The 22,259-nt window shown below is 39.3% G+C and overlaps 2 long non-coding RNA genes across 2 annotated transcripts in view; one reads left to right on the top strand and one right to left on the bottom strand.

The window, feature by feature from the left end:
- The window catches only part of LOC116446810, a 242,120-nt gene that overhangs the window by 134,259 nt on the left and 85,602 nt on the right, over nucleotides 1–22,259 (top strand). The gene's annotated exons all lie outside the window — the stretch shown is intronic.
- Nucleotides 8,330–22,213, bottom strand: LOC116446811. Its single transcript, XR_004241385.1, has 3 exons — nucleotides 21,875–22,213; nucleotides 15,216–15,318; nucleotides 8,330–9,788 (listed from the first exon to the last, which is right to left on the bottom strand). It is a non-coding gene; the product is annotated as an uncharacterized LOC116446811 (long non-coding RNA).

Here is a 22,259-nt window from a genome sequence, read left to right as displayed (position 1 = left end):
TTCTGTTAACATGAGAATTTTTGTAAACTGGAGAAAATGAGAGGCAAGAAAAGAAGGATTTATGGAGAAATGTGTGGGAGGCATGCGGTGTTAAAACAGCTACGGCTGGGGCATGTTTGTTCTACTGTCTCAGGAGTAGTTTGTCCCATCCTCACTCTTCCTGGCAAGCTTCCTGATGCCTTTTGTTGGACACATTTGAAAGCTGAGGTTGGATGTGCCCATGTTTCCTTGTTTGGGTGAACTCAGAAATGGAAAGCATTATTCAGTGAATTAAGCATCCACCTGACACAACCTCCCCGATTAAATCTGTCGACTCACATCCCTTTCTGGGGCTCACGTCAATGCTTTGCTGGAGTTATTTTCCATCTCCCTTTCCCGTGGGATGCTCACCTTCTGGGGCTGGTGTGGTGGCCCCACTGTTACTCACAGGCTGAGCAATATCTGTCTGAGCCCGCGAGGAGCCTCGTGCTGCTCATCCTGGGGAGGTAGAACCTGCCCATTTGTCACTCAGGATTTTCCAGGGAGTTCGTCACCACGCTTTGAGGCTTGCAGTCCACTCCCACCTCCAAATAAAATCCATTTTCTGATCCATGACCTCATTCTGCATATAACATTTCAGCCCAGCTGCGCCATTGGGTCCCGCGTTTGCAAAACTGTGATTTCCCTGCCAGCTCAGCGCCTTGCTCCGTTTTGGTTTATTTTTTTATTTTTTGTTTTAATTCGGCCCCATCACTTCTTTGGCTGCCTACATGGACACAGTGAGGCAGATCACAAAGGCACAGCCCTGGAGCCAGGAGAAGCAATCACACGACCTCCACGAGGCCAATTCTCCACAGCTTCCCAGCGGGGAGCACAGATCACTAATCATTGCAAACTCTATTTATGAGTTTGGAGAGCTTTCCAACTCTGAAAATCTTGCTGAGTTTATTTCAGGTATGTGCTTTTCCAGGCCCATAAACATTGAGTTTCTAATCTGCCGCATCAGAGAAGAAAGTGAAAATAGCTGTAAACAGAGAGCCGGGCTTGAACCCCCCCCTCTCCCCTTTTAAGTGAGGGCATGGGCACATGTAGAGCAAGCAGTTCTTAGATATATAGCCCACCTAGGTAAAGCACTTTCAAATGTACTCCATTTATTTATTCTAGGCCTTTTTTTTGGCCCAAAATCATCAAAAATTGCTGTCTCTAGTTTCATTGTGCCCTTTTGAAATTGTCCAGATTTTGTGCTAAGAGTCTAAAGCCACAGCAAAGGAGCAGGCCAAGAGGAAAAGCTTTTGAAGAGTTCCCACAGCTGTGAAAACACGGGCCTCAGGCTGTGTGTAGAGTTACTTCAAACAGCTGCTTCAGGTGACTAAACACCTTGAGTCTCATTCATCAAGTGTTGTTTATACTGGCTGACAGACCAGACTTGGAGAATTAAGTCTGAGAAAAAAAGATGTACTACATACCAAGTATGGGAAAGGAACCCAGTTCCCCAAATAAGAAAAGGGGGGGGAGGAGGGGGAGGGAAGAGTCCCTTTAAAATAAAACAGATGAGGGCTAATTTTACTTCATGTTAATAGGCCTTTTGATGCCCTTTGCATGTTTAAAATCAGAGGTGAAGGAGTATTGATGGTTTGCCACTTCGTAATCATGCAAATAAAAGCAATTTGAGTGATCCCTGTGCCTTGACAAGAAGCTCAGCTAACCTGGTGTAAAATCTCAGTGGTTAATTATGAGCCCTGAATAACCTATTAAAATAAGACCTTTTTTTCTCAACTATCCTCAACAGAGAATATCAGGAAGAAAAAATGCCCAGTGCCGCCACCCCGCTGCTCCCATTTAGCATCAGGTTGTGCAGATTCCACCCGTAGTTTTGGTACAGGACTTACATGCAGCTTGAGATAATATTCTTTCATCTCATATCCATATGAGAAGGTGACATGATAAGATATTTGCAATCATGTAACTGCTTTACATGGATCAAAAGAGGAATGAAAGAAAATGACACGAGTCAGTGTCAAGTGAAGTGCTACTAGTTAAGTAAGCTTTAAATATTGAAGGGGATTTTTAATATTTCCTTTTAATCTTGAAATCTGTCACTTGGTGATTTTTTATAACATTGGAGTTGTTACTAACAACATTTTCCATGGTTTCATTCAATCCAAATGCGAAAACCCACCCCATCTCAGTCATGGCAAATGTTGTAATTTCTACTGGCAATTTCTCATCCACAACCCGGGCAGATTGCAAAGAAAAGGAGATGTTTTTCAGGCGCTGGGATACTGTTGGGATCCTGATGTTTGAACACTGGCAGTAGAACATAGGCCAACAGTGAGATTTCAGTGTTTTTCTCGTTGCTTTTCCTTAACAAGCAGTCAGACTGCAAGGGCGAATATGCTTTCAGAGACAAAAATAGCGTTCAAAGGAAGAATTTAGAATCATAGAAAATTGTTTTGAAAGAAGGTTGTTTCGGAGGCTGTTTCCCTGACAAACTTGGTAAATAGTTTGGCAGATCCTGAAGCTGTTGGATTTGCATATGCATATAGAGGGGCTGAAGAAAAATACCAGGTGGTTTTCTTCTTAGAGCTTCGGAATAACACCAAGTTGATGGCAGTAGATTTACATCTTATTCTTTGGGAAAAAAAAAAAAAAAAATAGCAAAGCCCAAACCAGTTTCTCTGAAAAGTAGGATTGATGAGTAGCAGGTTTAAAATTGTACGTGAGGAATATTGATGAACCGGTTTCTCTCTTTATTTAGGGTGAGTTGTGTCCTTCACTGAGAAGGAGCTCCCCATTGATTTTTGTCTAGGCTGAGAGAGGCAATCCTAATTGGATTAAACTCCCCCCTAAGTAATCCAGTGTATATCCAAAATAAGAAGATCAAATGACTGAAATAATATCTTATTCTTTTCACTTCTGAAACAGTGATATCACTGGAAAGGATTAAAACTTAAGTTGTTTATGTCCCTAGCTGACATGATTTGGGACTCCTTCCCATGTCGTCTATAACACAGTAATATTGGCTGATATCTACATTAGGCAAAATTTAGGGATACTACACTTGGGAATTGAAAAACCCTGGAAAAACTGCGAGGTGGTTTCAATAGCAGAGGTGTTAGGGGATGCTGCAGTGGTGATTTGGGAAGGGCATGGATTGGGAAAAGTGTATTTAAAACCAGGCAGCTGGGAATGCTCAAGGTTGGTGGGAGACCTCGATAATGAAGGAGTTAAGCCCCAGTGCTAACCAAGCTGAGGGGAGTTCAGTGTCTCAGTGTCCCCTCCCTGTCCCAGCTCTCTATCGTGGTGGCACTTTGTGCCTCGCACGAGGGGCTCCATGCTGACCAAGGGTGTTTAGGCACAACTGCAGCTTAAATCACTGAGGTTAACGTATAACTGTGGCCATATACAAAATATATCAGCTGAATATTGGTTCTCTTTGCAAGGCTCCAGGGGGAAATAAAATAGATTTGTAATGCTTGTTTTCAATAAATTATTTTTTTGAGTCCAAACAAAATATTGTTTTATTCTGTTTTGCTCATAATTTTGGACCGTGCGGCTACTTCTAGCTTGGAATGGGTGAATTTCAGCGGATTTGGCAGCTGAGCTGATGTTAAAACACGATGGGCTCACAACTTTTAATCAAAGCAGAGTCCATTTGGGGCACAGGGCCCTGCGTGTGGTCATGCCATCCCCGACCTCCTCGCTTCTCGGGGGCGTTGGTGAATCTCATAAAACCCCTCCGTGTGCTGGAGAACCTGGGATTCCAAGGCTTGGGAAGGAGGGATTGCAGGCTGCTGCATCACCCAGGTGTCACTGTTTTACGAGGTGAGTGCCTCTCTCCCTCGCTGCCATCAGCGCCGCGCGCTCTGCCAGGCTTCGAGTGCCGCCACCCCGGCTCTTCATCCGGACAGGGCTGCCAGGAGCCACTTACATTCCTGTCCCTTGCTGGGACTTGAACACTCTCCAGGTCCCTTGATTTCTTACCCCTCCTCCTACTTTCAGGCTGATTTTTTTTTTTTTTTTGGATAATGCAAAGTTTGTTTGTTTCCTTACTTCGAATCAAAATTTCCCTGAAAAAGAAGAAGTTCCTTCCAGGCTCACAAATATTTTGCTCCATTTTACTGTTACTGTTGTGCCTTTTCTATGAACCCAAACCACGGTATCTACCTAAAAAAAAAAAAAAAAAAGAATAATCTGCCCACTGGAGTGAAATTAAAAGAATCTGATGAACGTGAGGATTACTATTAGTTACAACCATGTAAATGTGGTATTTTATAGTGTGGCTCCCCATTTTGCAAGGGAGCTGAGAAATAATCAGATTTCTCCTCTTTGGACAGATCAGAGGACAATTAAAAGGTAATGATAATCTGAGAGATGGTAAATAGTTGCTCTGGGGGTATAAACAATCCCTTCTCATTTATTAACATCACAAGAGTCCTGGTGTCAGTTTAGAGCAGCTCAGATCACCTTCAGTAAGATGTTTGCCATGTTTCCTTAGCCTGAGCTTGGTCTACTGGTTAAACAAAGAGAACACAGTAATAAATTATCTAGAATGTACCTGTGCTCACGAGAGGCCACTTTAAGCTTGCACAGCTTGTTATTTTTTGCACGTAATTTTTCATTTATTTTGTACTTTAAAAGTTTGTTTTGGCTGGGATTGAAATTTAATTTGTTCTTCAAAGAAACATAACAATGGAAATACAAAGAGGAAGCTTTTGTTCTCTCCCTAGGAGTTCTGAAAGGTAATAATTATGAAATGATAAGATTCTAAATGAAAATGTCACTTGCAAAAGGTTGAGGTTGAAAACAGCACAGACCTATGTAAAGCGAGAAAAGTCACATTTGATTCATGAACATAAATACAACGAGAATGATTTAATTTTAAATCATCTGATGATTTATTGTATAAATATTTTATAATTTTGAAAGGAAATTCTTCAAAGCGCAGATGTCTGCGAGAACACAATGCAGCTTTGCAGAAACAGCACTCCTGTATTATTAATAATAATAGTAATAGTAGAAAGATTAATAAAATATCATAAACATAGACTAGAGGAACAGTTATTTGTATAAATTCCAACAACTGCTATTCAGCAGCACCCTGAATCAGATGTAGGAGTAAAGTTTTACATTGTCTCCGTGCTCTGTGTTGTTACAGTGATCAGCATATCAATGGCTCTGTTCCTGCCCTACTCAACCAAGGTTTAAAACAAACATATTCCTTCAAATTTAGCTTTATGCACTGCATTTCCGTATCTATTTAACCCCTTCCACTTCCTGCTACCTGCCTGTCTTTCCTCCTGTTTATGTGTGAACGTGGATGTTTCTGTAAAGGGCGAGTCGTTGATTTTTGGGAAATTTGTGTTTGCACACACATTACCCGTCTCCTTCTGTACATCTCAATCAGGCAAACTCTTATGGTTTGCTAGAGCAAATGGTGGAGTTTTCTCCTGATTTATATATGTTGGGTTCTCCTTCTAAACTCAGGAATATATTTTACAATGAAAACATTGGTTCAGCATTGGAGTTTGTGTCTGAAAATTGTTGCTGCCTAAAAGAGTGACCTGATAATGCTCATGGTGAATTTCTCCTGCTTGCAGTGATGCGGAGCTCCCACACAGGTGTTAAATATTTTCACATGGAAACGTTTCCAAAGAGGGGATGCTGGTGGGGGCTGTGAAGTCAGATACAAAGGAGGAAAGGACATGGTGGTCTGCATTTCCTTGCTGACAAAAACAGCTCGGCACTGATTGCTATCTGCATCTCATTTCAATTTTCCCGTTGAAAGAGATCAGACAATATTACCAGCTTCTTCTTGGTTGTTTTACTTCCTCTCAAGACTGGATATAACTGTGACCCAGCTCTCTTCCCAGTGTTCCAGTCCTTTCTTTTGGCTGATGCATTTATTTTGCCACTTGATGTCCTGCTACCAGTGAGGCTGAAGGAACCCTCCTGCTTCCTGAGCTGAGGTTATGTGAGATTTGACTTGCCCTAAAAGTTACTTTCCTCAGTACCCAAAAGTTAGGCGATGATTTGGAGTGCACAAATACAGGTTTTGTTTCTGGCCTGGTTGGATAAACTTGTGTAGAATAACCTACCTGGAGATAGGTCCCAGTGGGGGATTAATTCATTAAATCGGAACCTATTTCTTGTGCATAAAGATGCTTTTAAAAATTAAGTGTTGGCACAGAATTGCTAGCAAAACTGTGGTGCAGCTAAGGACAGGGAGGGATATCTGTGTGCAAGGTTCGTAAGTCATTTTTTCCCAGCATTTGTCCAGCTCTATCTTGGTGGAGGGTGCAAGTATGGAAAAGTTTCTCTGCAATCCTTCTTTAATGGAAGCAGTTTTTATTCTGTTCTTTTTTCTTCCTTGTACTGAAGGAAGACAACAAACGTTGTATGACTGTTTTAGTTGGAAAAGGGAATTTTATCAAAACTGTCTGTGTTCTCTGCGTGGTGGGTGATGATTAAATTCTAATTTCAAGTGTGGCATATGGTATAATTCTTACTTGAAATGAACAAATCACTTGCGATTACCTGAACCAGTTCTGGCTCCAGGATTTTCAGGCAATTTTGCCAAAACAAACAAAAAGGCAATACAAGTATACATTTCAATAATCAAATAAAAATTATTCTAACAGCACTTATACTCACTGTGTTCACTTTTAAAATGCTATTTTAAAAGAAGTACCATATGATTCTATGATTATTAAAAAAAATTAATATTGTTTGAAAAGGAATTTGCAGGAAGATGTTCTCAGAAACTATTTTAAGAGCTTATGCTAATTAGAAGGATAATTTTGTAGAAGTTGTACTGGATACCAACATTTCAAATCTTCACTTACAAAATTACAAGTTTGCAAAGTACTGAAATATTTTGTTCTGTCACTGTGTGATAGCAAATCCAGTAGACCTTCTATGAACTGCCTATAAATGGCTGGAGGGTGGGTGGAGAAATTGGGGCGTGTAGTTAATATTCACATTTCATTTTGCCTTCTCTTTCAACTTTTGAAAAACATTTTTCTCATGGTTATAATGGGCTCTCTGTCTTAACTCTCATAAAATGGCCAATTTCTTGTGGAATACAGGTAAAAATGTAGCCAATATTTAAACCTCCTGTTTCTAACATGCACATTAGCAAGACTTTTGTTGATTAAAATGGTGGAATTTATGGGGCAGTACTCTTATTCCAAGTTTGAATTTAAAAATTCAAGAGAAAAGCTACAGAATTTGTATAATTATTCTTAGCTGTATTGCATGTACTTTAGATCATTATTAATCTTGGTTAGCAGCAGGTTAATGATCATTAAATTCCTCAAAACAGATTTTGAGGAATACTTACACATCTTTCCAAAGCTATTTCTTTCTGATATGAAGGTTAATGGTAGAGGATTATAAATATAATTTTCTCTTGCAATTTGAGTTGTAGAACCTAAAAAAAAAATACCTGCAAGAATTTCTGACATTCAGTCACCCAGGACAATTATCATGATCATATGAAGGAAGACCTTAGAGAGGACCAAAGTTCTTACCTGAATTTTTAGCCTATTTTATAAAAGAGAATAAAAGTGTAGAAACCTTCTGTAGGTCAGTAAAAGAATTTCTTATTGACCCCACTGAAGTTTATGGAAGGGGAGGTTTTTATGTGACTGTAGGAAATATTGCTGTAAGCAAAACAATGACCTCGCATTCAGACACGGTCATGTTAAATCCCAAGTATTTGGCACGTTTAAATATTTCAATGGGCCTGTTTTTACATGTGAAGAGTAAATAAATATGGGGCAAAAATAAACCTTACTTAAGAAAAAGCTGCTAAAGCAGACATAAAGGTATTGCATTTTTATGTTGGTCTTAAAACAAGCCCAAGGCATTCTCCCACACTTTTTTTTCCCAACATTATCTCCACCTGTAATAATAAAACATGTCTTCTGATTACTGTGCTTTCTATTATCTCATGTCTGTATCTAATTTATTTGTTACCCAGCCTTACTTTTCCTGTGTTAAAGGGTTCTTTCTCTTTTGGTAATGCAGTCCCAGGTTGTCATAGGTGGACATGCTCCTAACCGCCCCCCCCCTCCCCCCAAATTTTTCTTGCCTTGCTGAAAAGAAATGTTTAAGATGTAAAATATTTCAGAGCAGGATGTGTCCCAAACTAGAAAGTGAGACTACATTTAACTGATGCTGTTTTAAATTCTTATAAACAGTAAGAAGAAGCTGCTACTTTCGAAACATGAAAACCCAAACCCCAAGGAATAAAAAGAGTTTTAATGCCTTTCAAAATATAATGCCCTCACAGTGATTTATAAAATATTCATATATTTAGAATGCAAGTGTGGTCATTTAAGTTTTAATATGTGTGTTCTCAAAGTCATTGGGACTGCTTATGCTCCAACAGTTAAACCAATATACAGATTTTTTTGAAAAATCAGAATATTTGATCATACATTTAAGACTGTTGATTAAATTAGGAGAAACTTTCCACAATCCATTTGCCAGGTGTGAAAAATGGAAAAATCCACCTTTATTTGTGCTTAATGACTTTCTTACGCGTGTGTATTCATTGTATAGATTAAAAGTACACTTTCATACCTAGTTTCAGTATGGGGTTTTTTGACACAAATCTCACTGCAGGTCTTGTTTTAAGACCTTTGTGGTGTTACAGCCAGATGAAATACTCATCCCTTGAAGTCCATGTCAACAGGAGCCTTTCCATTGTTTTCCATGGATATTGAAAGAGGCCCTTATTATTCTTCTAAGGCATAGTGTGCTCTGCTGTGATCCCAAACCCATGTGATTATCAGGACAGAGGAGATAGTGTGTGCGAGTGAGTGATTTATGCTCTGCTTGTTTCTGTTGTCCACAGAACATGACTTTCCTACAAGATGAACTCTGATTTCAGGAAATTACCCACATTGTCAGCAAATTTGCTTGTCCTTCTTTAACATTATGAGCAGCCCATTTTTCATGTTTTAGAAATATTTTAATGCTGGACTTTGATATATTATTACCACATGGTCATATCACAATAAACTTTCCACTGCACACAGACGGACTTGAGGATTCCTAAAAAAATAGTATCAAAGGAGCAATGCCCTTGGGTCCCTGCAGAGATCCAAAGGAAAAGCTCTCCCTAGAGCTGGCTCAGTTTTACTTTTCCCATAGATAATCACAGTGCACAGGAGTCAGAGGTTCCAGTCTCAAATTTACCCTGAGAATAAGGAATTTTGGGAAAAGTGGCATACAGGATGGGTGGGAGAAAGTTTGAAAGGAAAAAGTGCCGGTCTGCATAAAACTGGTAAAACAAAAATACCATCAAAAGGTCAAAATTATTGATGTGACTTTATCTAATAACAACAAATATTGATATCAAGGGGAATTTTGGGTATGGAAAGCTATGTAAGTCCCTAATTTCTGCATGAAATACACTGTGCTATGTTTTGTGGGATGTTTTATTGCCTGGTGGGAAATTTACCTTTCCTAAAAGTCTTGTTTTAGCAGACAGAAGTAGAGGAAGAACTCATTAAGATTCCCCAAGAGTGGATGGGTTAGTCCCAAGCCAAGCCTGAAGGCCAGGTGTGTAATTTGGGAAACACGATTTGTTTCTGGATAGGATTTTTTCCTCTCAAACTCCCTATAAATAAAAGAACAGAGATTTTTTGAGCTGATTTGTATCCACACTGAGGGCAGAGTCGTGTTAGGAGCTGAGATAGCTGAGAAAAGGGCTTTGTTTTCCATTATTAGCTACAGGAAAGGCCAGAATGTCCATTTGAACTTTCTTCTCTATCCCATCAAAGTATCAGCCTGAGGATCTGAAAGCAGACAAATAAAATTAAAAAAAAGGCTGTTATTTTTTATCAAGCTTGAAATTTCTCTCTTTGAAGCTGGTCAAGTGGTGGAAGAGGGGCCCAGTGGGAATCTTCGGAAAATTATCTTTAGAGGTGTTCCAGCTGAGGAGGCCTTGGGCAATATTCTCTAGCTCTAAGATTGGCCCTTTATGGAGTGGGTGTTGGACCACCTGGCTCTAGATGCGCCTCCCAAGGTAAATTATCCTGTGATTCCCTGACAAAATGAACCAGGCCAAACCCAGACACGTGTAGGTGAAGTTTGCCTTGGTCTTCCGTAGCATTTATTGACTTCAAGTATTTATTTTGGAAGGAAAGTAGGCCACAAATTGATTTTCTCTTGCAACTTGATTTTTTCTATCTATGAGACACAAATACTCCTCGTAGCTTCTCTTTTTGGTAAGAGGTGGGTTTAACAATTTAAAATTGAATTGGTAGAAGTATTTCAGTGTTAAATATTATATAGTTACAAAGTAACATATTAAAGTGTCAAATCATTTTGTTTTCTGCTCGGGCTCTTTAGAAACACTCTGAAATACTGAAGAGCAGCAGAGAACCAGTGAGTCAAAAGAAATGAATGCAATATGTTGAAATAAGGAAAATATCACTGGAATCAAAGAGGATCCCAGTGTCTACCACAGCCTGCAGTCTGGAATTTTGCAAATTCCAGCACTGGCAATGCCTCCCCGCAGCATCCAGCTCTTCCCATTTGGAATTTTGCATTTCATTCAATAGAAGACATTTTTTTGGAGCTCTGCATCTTTTTCTTCAAACCGGTTTCAAACGTCATCAGATTCGCTGCCCTGGGTTCAGCATCCAGGCAGGCAGAAGGAATCTCTTTTCTAATTTTGTGAAAGATGGAGTCTTAATCCCTTGACTTTGAGTGATGAGGTTAAAGAAGTAGCTCAGATTTTTTTTGATGAAGTGAAGGATAAGGGGACCTTTCTTTTTATATTCCTCTAATTCTTTATAAAAGTGTGAGCTTCCACTTCCACATTTAAGATTGCTCCTGGAAACTAATTTCGGGGTTTATACTTATATGGAAAAACCTGTACCTAGAATTACTTTTACCACTTTCTTTCCCTGTAACTTCCCATGGCTTGTTTTTCCATTCAGGAAAACTCAGGGATCGTTTTGGCAACTATTATTGCCTCATAACGATAAAACCTCGTCCTCCACATCTTACATCTCATGTGTAACAGGGAGAAACTGAAATGGGCTCATTGCATTAATAATTTTAATCCTGATTGAATACATTCCTGTTTCTTTGCTGGTAGGAAACAAGTTTGCTTTATAATGACCAAACAGTCTCACCTTTCCCTATGTACCTTCATTACAAGACAGAGTATTGGTTTGGAAACCTGCGACAGGTAAGTCTGTATGGAATTCCAGGGTGAATGGCATTGCTTCCAGATAAATCTATATGGAATTCCAGGGTGAATGGCATTACTGCCATAGAGCTACAGCCTGGGTGAGGTCACCACACAGTAACTGAACAGAAAAATAGAGATTTATAGTCACCCAACCAGAACTGAAGTTCTTCTGACTTACTGGTGTCATTTCCATTTGCAAACGGACATTGCATCAAAGTAATAGCTCATAAAATCATGGAATGGTTTGGGTTGGGACTTTTAAGACCACCCCATTCCACCCCTCTGCCATGTGCAGAGACATCTTCCACTGTTCCAGGGTGCTCCAAGCCCCATCCAACCTGGCCTTGGACACTTCCAGGGATCCAGGGGCAGCCACAGCTTCTCTGGGCACCCTGTGCCAGGGCCTGCCCACCCTCACAGGGAAGGATTTCTCCCTAGATCTAATCTAGTCCTGCCTTGCATCAGTGTGAAGCCTTTCTCCCTTGTCCTGTCATTCCATGCCCTTGTCCAAAGTCCCTCTCTGGCTCTTTCGGAGCCTCTTTAGGTACTATTTCTTGTGGTGTTCTGGATATTTTTTCTCCACCTTGTAAATTGAATTTCTTTTGATTTCTTTGCTCCTCTGGTTCTGTTTCTTGTTAACAAAACTGAAGTAAAATAAGCCTTCCCGTGCAGCTGGAAAAAACTGTGTTGAGTTTGGTTGTGAGACAAGGGAAGGTTCAAGAGTTTTGAGCCTGTTGTTTTATTTGAATCAATCAAAGTCCAGAAGTCCAATAGGTGCAATGTTTACCTGGCATAAATGGGATCATTATTGTCCTGTCTTCTCCCTGGGAGCCATCCTGCTGCTTTCTGCAAGTAAGGGTGACTTAGGCAGAGGTTTAAGGCCCTCTTCTTAATAATTCCCCTGTTGAACCTTTATTGCAGGTTTGGTAGTCCACCTTTACTTGCATTTAGCTGCATTTGCCATCTACCCACTACTTAAAAGATCTAAATCTGCCTGTGGATTCGGAGTTGTTGATCCTGCTGGATGGATTAACCAGTTAAAAGAGAGGTTTTGGCTGTGGAGGTTCACGTGTTGGATCCATTTTCCCCACGTCAGGAACACCACCCATTGACAGCAGGCCTCATCAACAAGTACAGTCAGGAAACGGCCAGGAATGTCAAATATTTATCCCTTTTAAAAAATTTAATATGTTCTCCTGGGGCCTGATTACAGAATTTTTTAATGCTTACAAATTTCTCCGGTGCAACAGTACTAGTTTGTTTCCAAGGAAACAAATGTACTTATACTGCACTGCACACATTCTTAATCATTAAATTCTATAATCTCCCTGCCTCGTTCTTTCTTTTCCTCTCTCTCTCCCTCTCTCTTTGAATGGGTAACTTCTAAAATTTGCTTGCTTTTTTTTTTTAAGTGGAGTCCCCAGATACTCTTTAACTGCAGGTAAATTTTCAAATATGCTCTCAACAAGGCATTGTTTCAAATTACTGAAAAAAAAAAACCCAAACCCCTTAATTGTTGAGAGCTTTTATGAAATCATCTTAATCAAGATAAATACATATTCTTTATTCTTCTGCTATTTAATGTGCAGATTTATTTTTCTGAAGCAGATCTTTAGTGTGGTTTGATGTGAAATGTCTGGGTACGAGTGATATTTAAAAATCAATCTTCCGTGTATATTTTTTTAATTCAGGCTCTGCAGACTATGTGTGTTTATGCAACACTGTTTCTGTAAGGGAAAAAAGTACGTGAGCTTGTATGGTACTTTACAGATACACAATTTACATATAAGATAGCAGCTTTGATTTTTTCATTCAAAATATACTAAATATTAACTGAGGACTAATAGGAGCTCACTGGAGGGACGACACATTTTTAAAGTGACATCTTAGCATTCAAACCATTCATATTCTTCAATGTGAATGTAATTTTTATCTAAATGATTTCAGAGGAAAATTGATTCATTTGACTATAGTGCTCCTAAGACCAGTGGGAAGCTCATCATCTTAATATTGAATCTGTAAATCCTTTCCACTAGGGATGATTAACAGCTTTGTCAAGTGTTTATTTTACTTTAAGAAGAATATGTAATTTCCTGGCATAACTGAGACAGATTTCACTCTATTTCTTCCTTTGCATGTCACATTCATGCTGTAGGTTAGCATGATCGAGCCTACTTCTATTAGGCTTCTATTTTGAGCAGTAAAAGGATAGCCTAATAAGTTTTCATAGTTTAATGAGCAGACATCGGTTTGCCCTATGATTCATTTATACTTGATAAATAAAAACCCCTCAGCAGTCCTGATAAGAAGTAATAACGGGGAATTACTTCCAGATGGCACTTCTGCTGTACTGCACGTGTGGTCTGAGCTGCCCATGGGATACAAACCCCCTATTAGAGCACTTCCCAGGATTGGGAAGTGGTGGCAGGACAAGGATGGGCAGTGGGGTTATGTGGAAGGGTTTAAATGTGCAAGGACATTTCTGTGCTGAGCTTTGCATGTGAAATCCTGGGGTGGGAGTAAAACAAAGGGAATGGGAAGGACAACGTCCTCGATGCCTTAGTTGGACTGTCTGATCACCTACAGATTCCTCATCACTTACTGTGTCAGGCAATAAAAGGTTACTGAAACATGAACATCCCCTCCCAAAACCAGAAATAAATAAGTATATTCACACTCATATTTTCTTATGTATAATTATTTAAGACACCAAACCCCAGCATCTTCACCAAGTCTGTCAGAACTCAAGAAGCGCTAGGACAATGCTCTCAGGCATATGGTGGAATTCTTGGGGTGTCCTGTGCAGGGTCAAAGAGTTGGACTCGATGATCCTTGTGGATCCCTTCCAACTCAGCATATTCTATGATTCTATGATCTTTTTTGGGGGATTTCGTTTGTGACTTTTCCCTTCTTTAACTACTCATATGAAATATATGAGGTTTGGCCGCAACCTCAGTGCTGAAGAAGATACTCTATAACAAAAGGAGTGAGGAAATGGTGTATCACGAGATTCCTATAAAGCTTTTCCAATTTGAATTATTCTTACTTGTGGCAGGAAGGGGAAGATTCTGTTCTTGTGCTGCTGGTTGTCCAGCTAAATCTCAGCTTTTTGGGGGGTTGTCGTGAGAAGTGTAAGTGAAAAGTTCAGCCAGTAATGAGCTCTGTATGGTTTGGACCTTCTTGTGCAGACCGGCCAAGTAACAGATTTTAGGGGGAAAAAAAAAAGAAAGTTTGCTAAAAGCCTTAGTTTCTCTTCCAATATGAGATTAATTACAGCCAAAGTGATCAGGGAATGCTCCTGCTTTAAGAATAAATGCTGTGAGCGTGATTGCCTTCGAAACAGGAGTGACACAAATCTATTCTGCCTCTGAAATGGTATCATCAAGTATTGTTTTGTTTGGGTGTTTCTGCAGAAAGTGCTCTGTGCTCTTTTCTCTCCAATTTCCTACTCAAAGTCTAAAATAGAAATTGCAGATTAGAAAATCCTTTGAGAATGGGGTTCAGCAAGTGAAACTGCTTGAAGGTAAGTTTCATACTAGTTTGACTGAATTTAATGAGCCATTGTTAGGAGCCAAGCAAGCAAGTATTCTAGTGAGGCAGGAGGTATACACAAGCTGTCTTTTCAAGAAACCATTGTAAATCTGGTAACAAAGAGAGCCTGACTTTCTCCTTGAATTACCATGTTGACAAAAAGTCTCCTGCATGCACTGATAGCAAATGAGATACATTCTGCTGGTAAAGAAAATTAGACCTTAAATTTAACTCTCTAAAGCCTAACGTCTAGGGCAAGGGAAAAGCCAGAGTCATGCTGAAAAGCAAGCTGTTGCTTCAGCGCAGAGCGAAACACAGGCTGTGTGTAACTCCTTGTTCTGAGACAGAACATTTTGTGCAACTTTGCTCTATGATTAACAAATGTATTTTAACAGAGACTAAAAAGCATGGGGAGAGTGGGGAAAAAAAGTAAACCAGCATAGCAAGCTGTGTCTTTAACCAGTAGGGATTAAACAATTCACTTTGTTACCTGGGAGGCATCAAGGTGAAGGTCTCTGGTTCTGAGGGGCTGTGCTCACTCAGTGCTTGCTAACCTTGGGCTGGCTGCTTGTAACGTGTGTCTTTGCTGTAGCCTGAAAAGGGTTTTTTAATATTTAAAGTTATTAGTTTATAGTATCCATGTAATTTCTTCAGCCAAAGGGCTTTAATTTCTTTGATGTGCATCTCTGTTCCAGCTGGTACTCCTACCACTCCTGCTGTCTCTTAGCCCTAAGTAAGGTTTCTCTCTTTGTTAAAGCTGGTGCCACTGATTTATCTTCAGCTCTGAGAAGGGCTTTTATCCATTTTAAAAGTGATGCTGCTGAGACAGCTTTCCCTTGCCCTGAGAAGAAGATTTTTTAATTCGTATTTGGTGTTTGGTTGGTGTTTTTATTTTTTTTCTCTTTTTTCTCTCCTTTAGAAAGTATTTTTACATAGAGGTGTATTTCTCTCAGGTTCCCTCTGGGGTCCTTCTATGCTGTGTTTCTTCACAGAAAAATCTTTTTGGGGGAAAAAAGCAAATTTCCCCCTCTTTTTGGGAGCATTGCTGTCCCCACCCCGCTGGGGGCTACACACAATGTTGCCCTAAGGAGGATCTTGGTTGTAGTGTGGAAGACAAGAAGTTTTCCTCATTCAGGGTCCTTTATCAGGGAAAACCAGTCTGGACCTTTCCCCCTTAAAATGTTCAAACTGTTTTTTCTCCCTACATGTGCTGGAGTCAATAATTGTGAATCAGGCTCGTAATTTGTTATTTAAAGTAAATACATTGAGTTTATACACTTGTGGCTTCCTGGACTGGCCTTCCTAGGTTGTTTTCCTATTTTATTGGTTATCATCTATTCTGTATCCTGCAGTGTAGCTTTTTTTTTCTTTTAATATATTTTAAATGAAAATGATTTGAATTATCTTTATACAGATAACTAAAGGCAGCTTTTGAAGTCATCTGGTCTTCCTTGGTTACTTGGGTTGGAGCACATCAGAAACATTTATTTAATGTATTTTTTTTGTCTACCTTTAATGCAGACAAATCTTAAAATGTTTTATATTCATCTTAATACAATAGAACATCTATCAAATACCTGAAAACTAATAAAATGCCATAGATTTAGATGAAAAAGATCTTAAAAGATTGCAGATCACTCTTAAAAACAGAAACAGACTCTGAATATGGAAGTGCTGGCCAGGAGACTTCAGAGACTGTACACTAAAGAGAAGAGTATTTTTTTCACAGGATCCTGAGATACCTTCAGCAACTGACAATATCCTGTGGGAAAAAAAAGTTAATTTACTGTTAAAAGTAGCAAGTCACTCCATCAAAGACAAAATTAACTTGTAACTTGGTACAACCAAAGGCCCTGCTGCCATCTACGTGCTGAGAAAGAGTTTCAGCCTTTTAGCAGTTTTCCCTTTTGGAGTCAGTCGGAATTATGAACGATCTGGGATATCTTACGCTGCCTGCAGACGAGACAAAACGCTGTTATGCAGGCCAGCAAATAAAGCTTTACACTAATCAAATGCTCTGCTGAATAAAATATGAGCATGTTATTTTGCATAATAAATAGCAAGCCAAAATATAAATTGAACAGTAGTACTAATAAATAAATAAATTAAGATCATCTAAAGCTGGTTTTCAGGAGCAAAAAACTTCAAAGTTCATCCATGATGGATGTGTGTGTGTGCACGTGTGTGCATTAGTGTGTAGGAGCAGAGGTGAAATCGTGGCATGTATTGGTTTCTTCTCTACCTTTTTTTGTCTCATTCTTTATTTGGAGCGTTAATCCAGAAAGAACAAGTAAAGAAACCCTTCTTCCCACAGAAGGGGAGTTGGAACTGGATGGTTTTTGAGTTCCCTTCCAACACACGATCTGTATTTCTTCTCTTGCTTTGCAAAGCCAAAACCTTGCAGTCAGTTTTTACTTTCTGGAAACAAAACAGATCCTCTTTGCACTGACAAAACCAGTTAAAATATTTCATTTTTGGTGGCTGGGAGTCTCTGTCTGCAGGCAGGTGAACCAAGGTGCTGCCTGGGAGCCTGTGCTCGTTGGGCACATCTCTGCCCTTTGGGGAAGCTTTCTCCCCATCAGGAAAGACAAGAAAAGGGGAAATATTTTAGTTTTCATGTGTGTTGATTTTCAGTGAAATAAGAGGCTTTCAAGGAAAAACAAACCTATTGCCATAGAATAGTTCTGATATGAATAGGAACCAAAAAAACCCAGACAACACATTTTTAACCAGTTCTGCCATAGTTTTCACATTACATCTCCTTTATTCCCTGCCTAAACTCAGACTACATAAAGATGTTCAAGCAGCCCAGTGTCAGATTGGACTTTAAATTTAGACCAAAGGCCTGTGGGGCAGGGGGGATTTGTGGTACCCTGCCATAAATCATGACAGCAATCGAAACAAACACAAACAGGATGGTTTTTTTAGATTTTTTGGGAAGTCATGTGTCACCTGTCACCACTGGTGACACTAAAACCAAACCAGTAACAAAAATCTGAAGAGGTCGGCAAATTTTCATTTCCCTCATTTCCTCTTCTCCTTTTTTCTTTCTTGGTTTCCAATCACGGGAGAGCATCTGATTTTTTTTTTTTAGGAACAAGTATCAGGAAACTGCTCTGCCTCTGCTCTTTGCTTTCAGCTTTTACTCTGAGGTTACAACGAAGTGGCAGGACTGGAGCCAGGCAGGGATGTTTCCAGTGGGATGCCAGGGTTGGGAGGGTCCTCGTGCCAGCCTGGAGCTCTCAGTGGGGCAGCATCTGAGTCTGCAGGGATGGAGGGAGCAAAACAAGAAAGGAGGGATCTTGCCTCAGGAAGGTACTACACTCAGCCCATTCCCAAGTTTCTTCTCAAAAATTAAACCTACTGACACTAACAAGAAAGGAAAATCTGTAGTGGGAGGATTATCTTTTATTTCTTTCCTTTTTTTCTTTCCCACAAAACCAGACAATTCCCAAGACCATTTGCTGTTATTTCTCAATGTATCTCAGTTTGGGACAACTCTTTTTTTCCTAAACCTGCATCTAATGCTTTCAATTACAGCTTTAAATTTTCCCTTCTGATGCCCATAATCGCCACCCTCCCCTCTTCTTCAGGATCCTCATTCCTTCCACATCTCTTATTAAAAAAAGAAAACCGCCTCAGATTTCTTACTTTTTTCTCTCGTTTCCTCCTAGTGCCACAAGTTTAATCTTGAGAACTGCTCTCCCAGTTTATCTCATTAATGCCCATCTGCTGCTCAGGGGAACACCCTTGCCCATCCTGCTGTCGGTGGTGTGGATATCTACAGAGAATTTCACATCCCAATCCCCCCGGGGGTGTGACTTGCTGCTTGGAATCCCTAATGCCCTCAGCATCTCATTTTCCATATATATATTTTTTTTTTCAACTTAGCCACACTGGATGCAGAGCAGCCCAGCGACTCTTTTGCTGTTTAATAGTGGATTTTTTTGAGAAGTCATTCTGAGAACCCAAACTTCAGACTCGAACACCTCACGTGATATTTAGGTGTTTAAACCTTTCCTGAACCTGCTCCTTTATCTCTAAATTAAGATGAACATTTCCCAAAGTGGCAAATATGGCAAAACTAATGAAAATTAATAAGCCATTCTCATAACAACTTTCTTCTGAAACTGAGGTTCATTTTTCCATAAATTGTTAATCCTAAATGACTACAGTTATAAACAAATATTACTTATTTGCATGCTATTTGTTAATAGAAAACAAGGTCCCTATTTATCCTGGAATTTATTCTTGATTGATAACTCAAGTGTGTCTTTTTCATCTCTCTGACCTCTAGATACACTAAAAAAGAATAGCAAGTAAATCCTATTAAATTAAAGGACTCATATTCACATTCCTGCTGTCTCCTGAACGCGTTTTCCCTGAAAACTCCTTGGCTTGCTTATTGGTGTTGGATAACACCACATTTTATTAAAGATCTGTGAAGTGTTTCCTGAGAGGTTACAGAGAGTATTTTTTTTTTAGGCATTTAAGTTTTACAAAATCTTCTTGGCTTTGCGTAGGTGATAACAGGAAAGAGGAATAATGAGACAAAACCTCTTCTTTCAGGGTTTTTAATTGAGAAACAAATTATTTCATGGCTTCTCTTTAGTTATTCCCATGGATTGTAATGACAAGGTGCCAGCTTTCACACTTTAAGCAGGTTAATTAACCAGGTAGTAATGAAATTGGGTGATACCTGTGTGTTGGTGTGCCGCAGCTCCTAATAATGTGCTTTAATGTCTGTGAACCTGAAAGGATATTTTCAGCTCCAGCTCTTCTCAGCACTGCATAAATAAATGCTTCCCAGCTAATGGGCAAACTCATTTTAAAGTTACACTTTGGTCACCATTATTATGTTTCATGAAGTAGATGTTGATACTTTTGCCCTTTTTGAGACTATAAAGGGACACCAAGAAAGCTGGAATACCTCAGCTGATGTGTTTATTTTCCTTCTATCCACTGGCCACGTGTTAAATATTTTAATGCTATTTCTTTCCCCTAGAAATAATAAAATTAAATTTTAAAATTGATGTTTAAAGATTTTTCTAGGATAAAATTGATGTAGAAATATGAGCAAGTAGCAGGAGTAGCACATGTGCACAAGGAAGGAAACACATTTGAAAAAGAAAAGAAAAAACCCGAAAACACGACAAAAATTTGAATTTCGGGCTTCCCAAGAGCAAGTCTCAATAGCTGTGTGATTTACCTAATTTAAGAAGTATCTTTTAAAGAATCCCAAGGAGTATCCTTAGCTAGAAGTGCTGCTAATAACCACTTGTGCTGGAAGGGATATAAGGAAATGCTTGAGTTCAGTTTTTCTGTTTGAAATATTGAGGCACACAAGTGGTACAATTTTTTCATGGCAAACAAAACATTACACAAGTTTTGTGTTCTTTCTTGCTGGCGATTTGCTCACACAGCAATTCTGATTTCTAGGAAAGTATTTGTTATTTCTAAATATTTACTGGATGGTTTATGCAAACAAGTGTTGGCCTCATTCAAGCACTGATCGTTTTTACAGTCATTGTTTATAATACACAGTTTGTCATCAGAATCACATGGGCATTGTCTCCATTCTCTTACTGGATGTTTGACTGCTTTAAAAATGAGCAATAACAAGGCTGGCAAGTGAATGAAGAATAACAAAGTCCTTCCTCATATGATTTTTTTTGAACAAATAAACGTTTAGGCCAAACTTAAAAGGTCTTGCAAATATTTGTCCGAATAAACCAGTCAGGGCCCATCTGAACACTCGCCGAGAGCAAATAACACGACCCAACAGAAAACAGCAAAGCAAATTTCCCAGGCTTGTTTGTAAAAGTAATCTTCAGCAAGTATTTTGGATTGTTTGACCACATATGTCCCAGTGTTTACTCACAGCGAGCAGGCTACTGAGCTTGAAGGCATCTTCCTAGCAAAGCAGTGGAAATATGAACTGAATTCACGGTATTTATACTGCCTTTATAAATCACTACTTTTTTTTTTAAATAGCCCTTTATTTTTTGTATTAAATCCTGAGAATTTTTTTATGAGCCTAAAAGAAAATTTGATCAAAACTCTCTTGACTGATGAGAAAGATTGCTGTGCAAAATGCCAGTAGTTTTCTTTGCTTGCTCTAGTAGTGAAGTCTTCTAATAATGCTTTTCTCCATGTTTTATTTGTTTGGGTGAGGATTGCTTGTGTTCCTGCTTTTAACCACTGGGATCATCAGTTGGGAGCAATTTTCTCCTCTGGGATAGAGCTTAATACAGCTGGAAGTAATGGGAAGTCAGCAAGTAATTGATAAATGCAGTGAGTAAATGGTGGCTTATCCAACAAAACCCAAATTTAAGTTCTCAAGACTAGGTGGTCTGAAAAGATTAAGCTCCACTTGGCTGGGGAGCGTTGAATAATGATTGAACACCCAGAGCATCTCAGCCCTGCATCTCCCACTCTTTTTATTTTACACATCACAATTACCAGCCATGATCTTCATTCATGACTTATTGTGGGCGACAGGCCATAATCCTCATTCATGACCAGCTACAACAGAAAAAAAAAAACCCAACAAAAAACCAACCCACCACACAAAACAAAAGCCCTTCATGCCACTTAGAGAGAACATGACATTATGCAGAGTTTCCCTCATTCTACAGATACAACAAATGCCACAGCAGAGATGCTTTTAAAGCATCTGTTTAAAAAAAAAAAAAAAAAGAGATGCAGCTTTCCTAAGTTGTTGTGGGGAAGAGAAGAAAGCAGGGTGGAATTGCAAACATGTATATCATTACTGCAACTGCATTCCATTTATTTTCCTTTGCAAAATAAATTACATAAATGGGGTTTGTATTGTTAGCTATTCTTCATTCAGAGATTGGGATAATTAGGTTTCAAATACGGTGATGTTTTAAAACACATTTAATTTAGTAAAATTGGTAAGGAAGCTACGGCAATTAAAAATAAAGGACAAAAGTTTCTTTTGCCTTCCTGGGTAATTTGGGGTGAATTTAGACTATGGCATTAGAAGTACAAAAGGTAACTAAAAATGCCATTAAATGAAATGTTCCCAGTCCAAGCAATTTCCTTCTTAACAGAAAGTAAAATGCAAACAGAGATTACTAAAACCCTGCTGTGTTTAATTTAAGTGTATGTAAGCCTTTTACTCACAGTTATTTTGTCTGGAGATAATCATGTAGATCCTCAGTGGTCAGAGCTGTGAAGCGTGTGTTGTCAAAAGTTGCTCACTCTTTGATTCCCCCTCGCTTCTGTCAGCCATGGTTCACATCATGCAAGCTCAGCTCATTCATCTTCTGACAGGGTGGGATTCTCCCATTTCTGTCTCCATCAATTTGTTCCTGTCGCCTCTGGATTGCTCGCAGAAATACCGAAAAAGTGTGTGAGTTGGGTGTAAATTATTGTTATTTCTCTGGCTAACAGGAGCACACTGCAGGGATGGAGCACATCAGCTCTTCCAGCACTGCAGCAACAGGCAGGGGTAGGGTTGTTAAACCAAAGGGGAAATTCGGCATCTTCTGTACATTCATCATTCTGC

The sequence above is a fragment of the Corvus moneduloides genome, chromosome 7, assembly GCF_009650955.1.
Source record: "Corvus moneduloides isolate bCorMon1 chromosome 7, bCorMon1.pri, whole genome shotgun sequence".
NCBI lineage: Eukaryota > Metazoa > Chordata > Aves > Passeriformes > Corvidae > Corvus > Corvus moneduloides.
The sequence above is the reverse complement of the archived record's forward strand: the minus strand, read 5'-3'. Positions and strand labels throughout refer to the sequence as shown.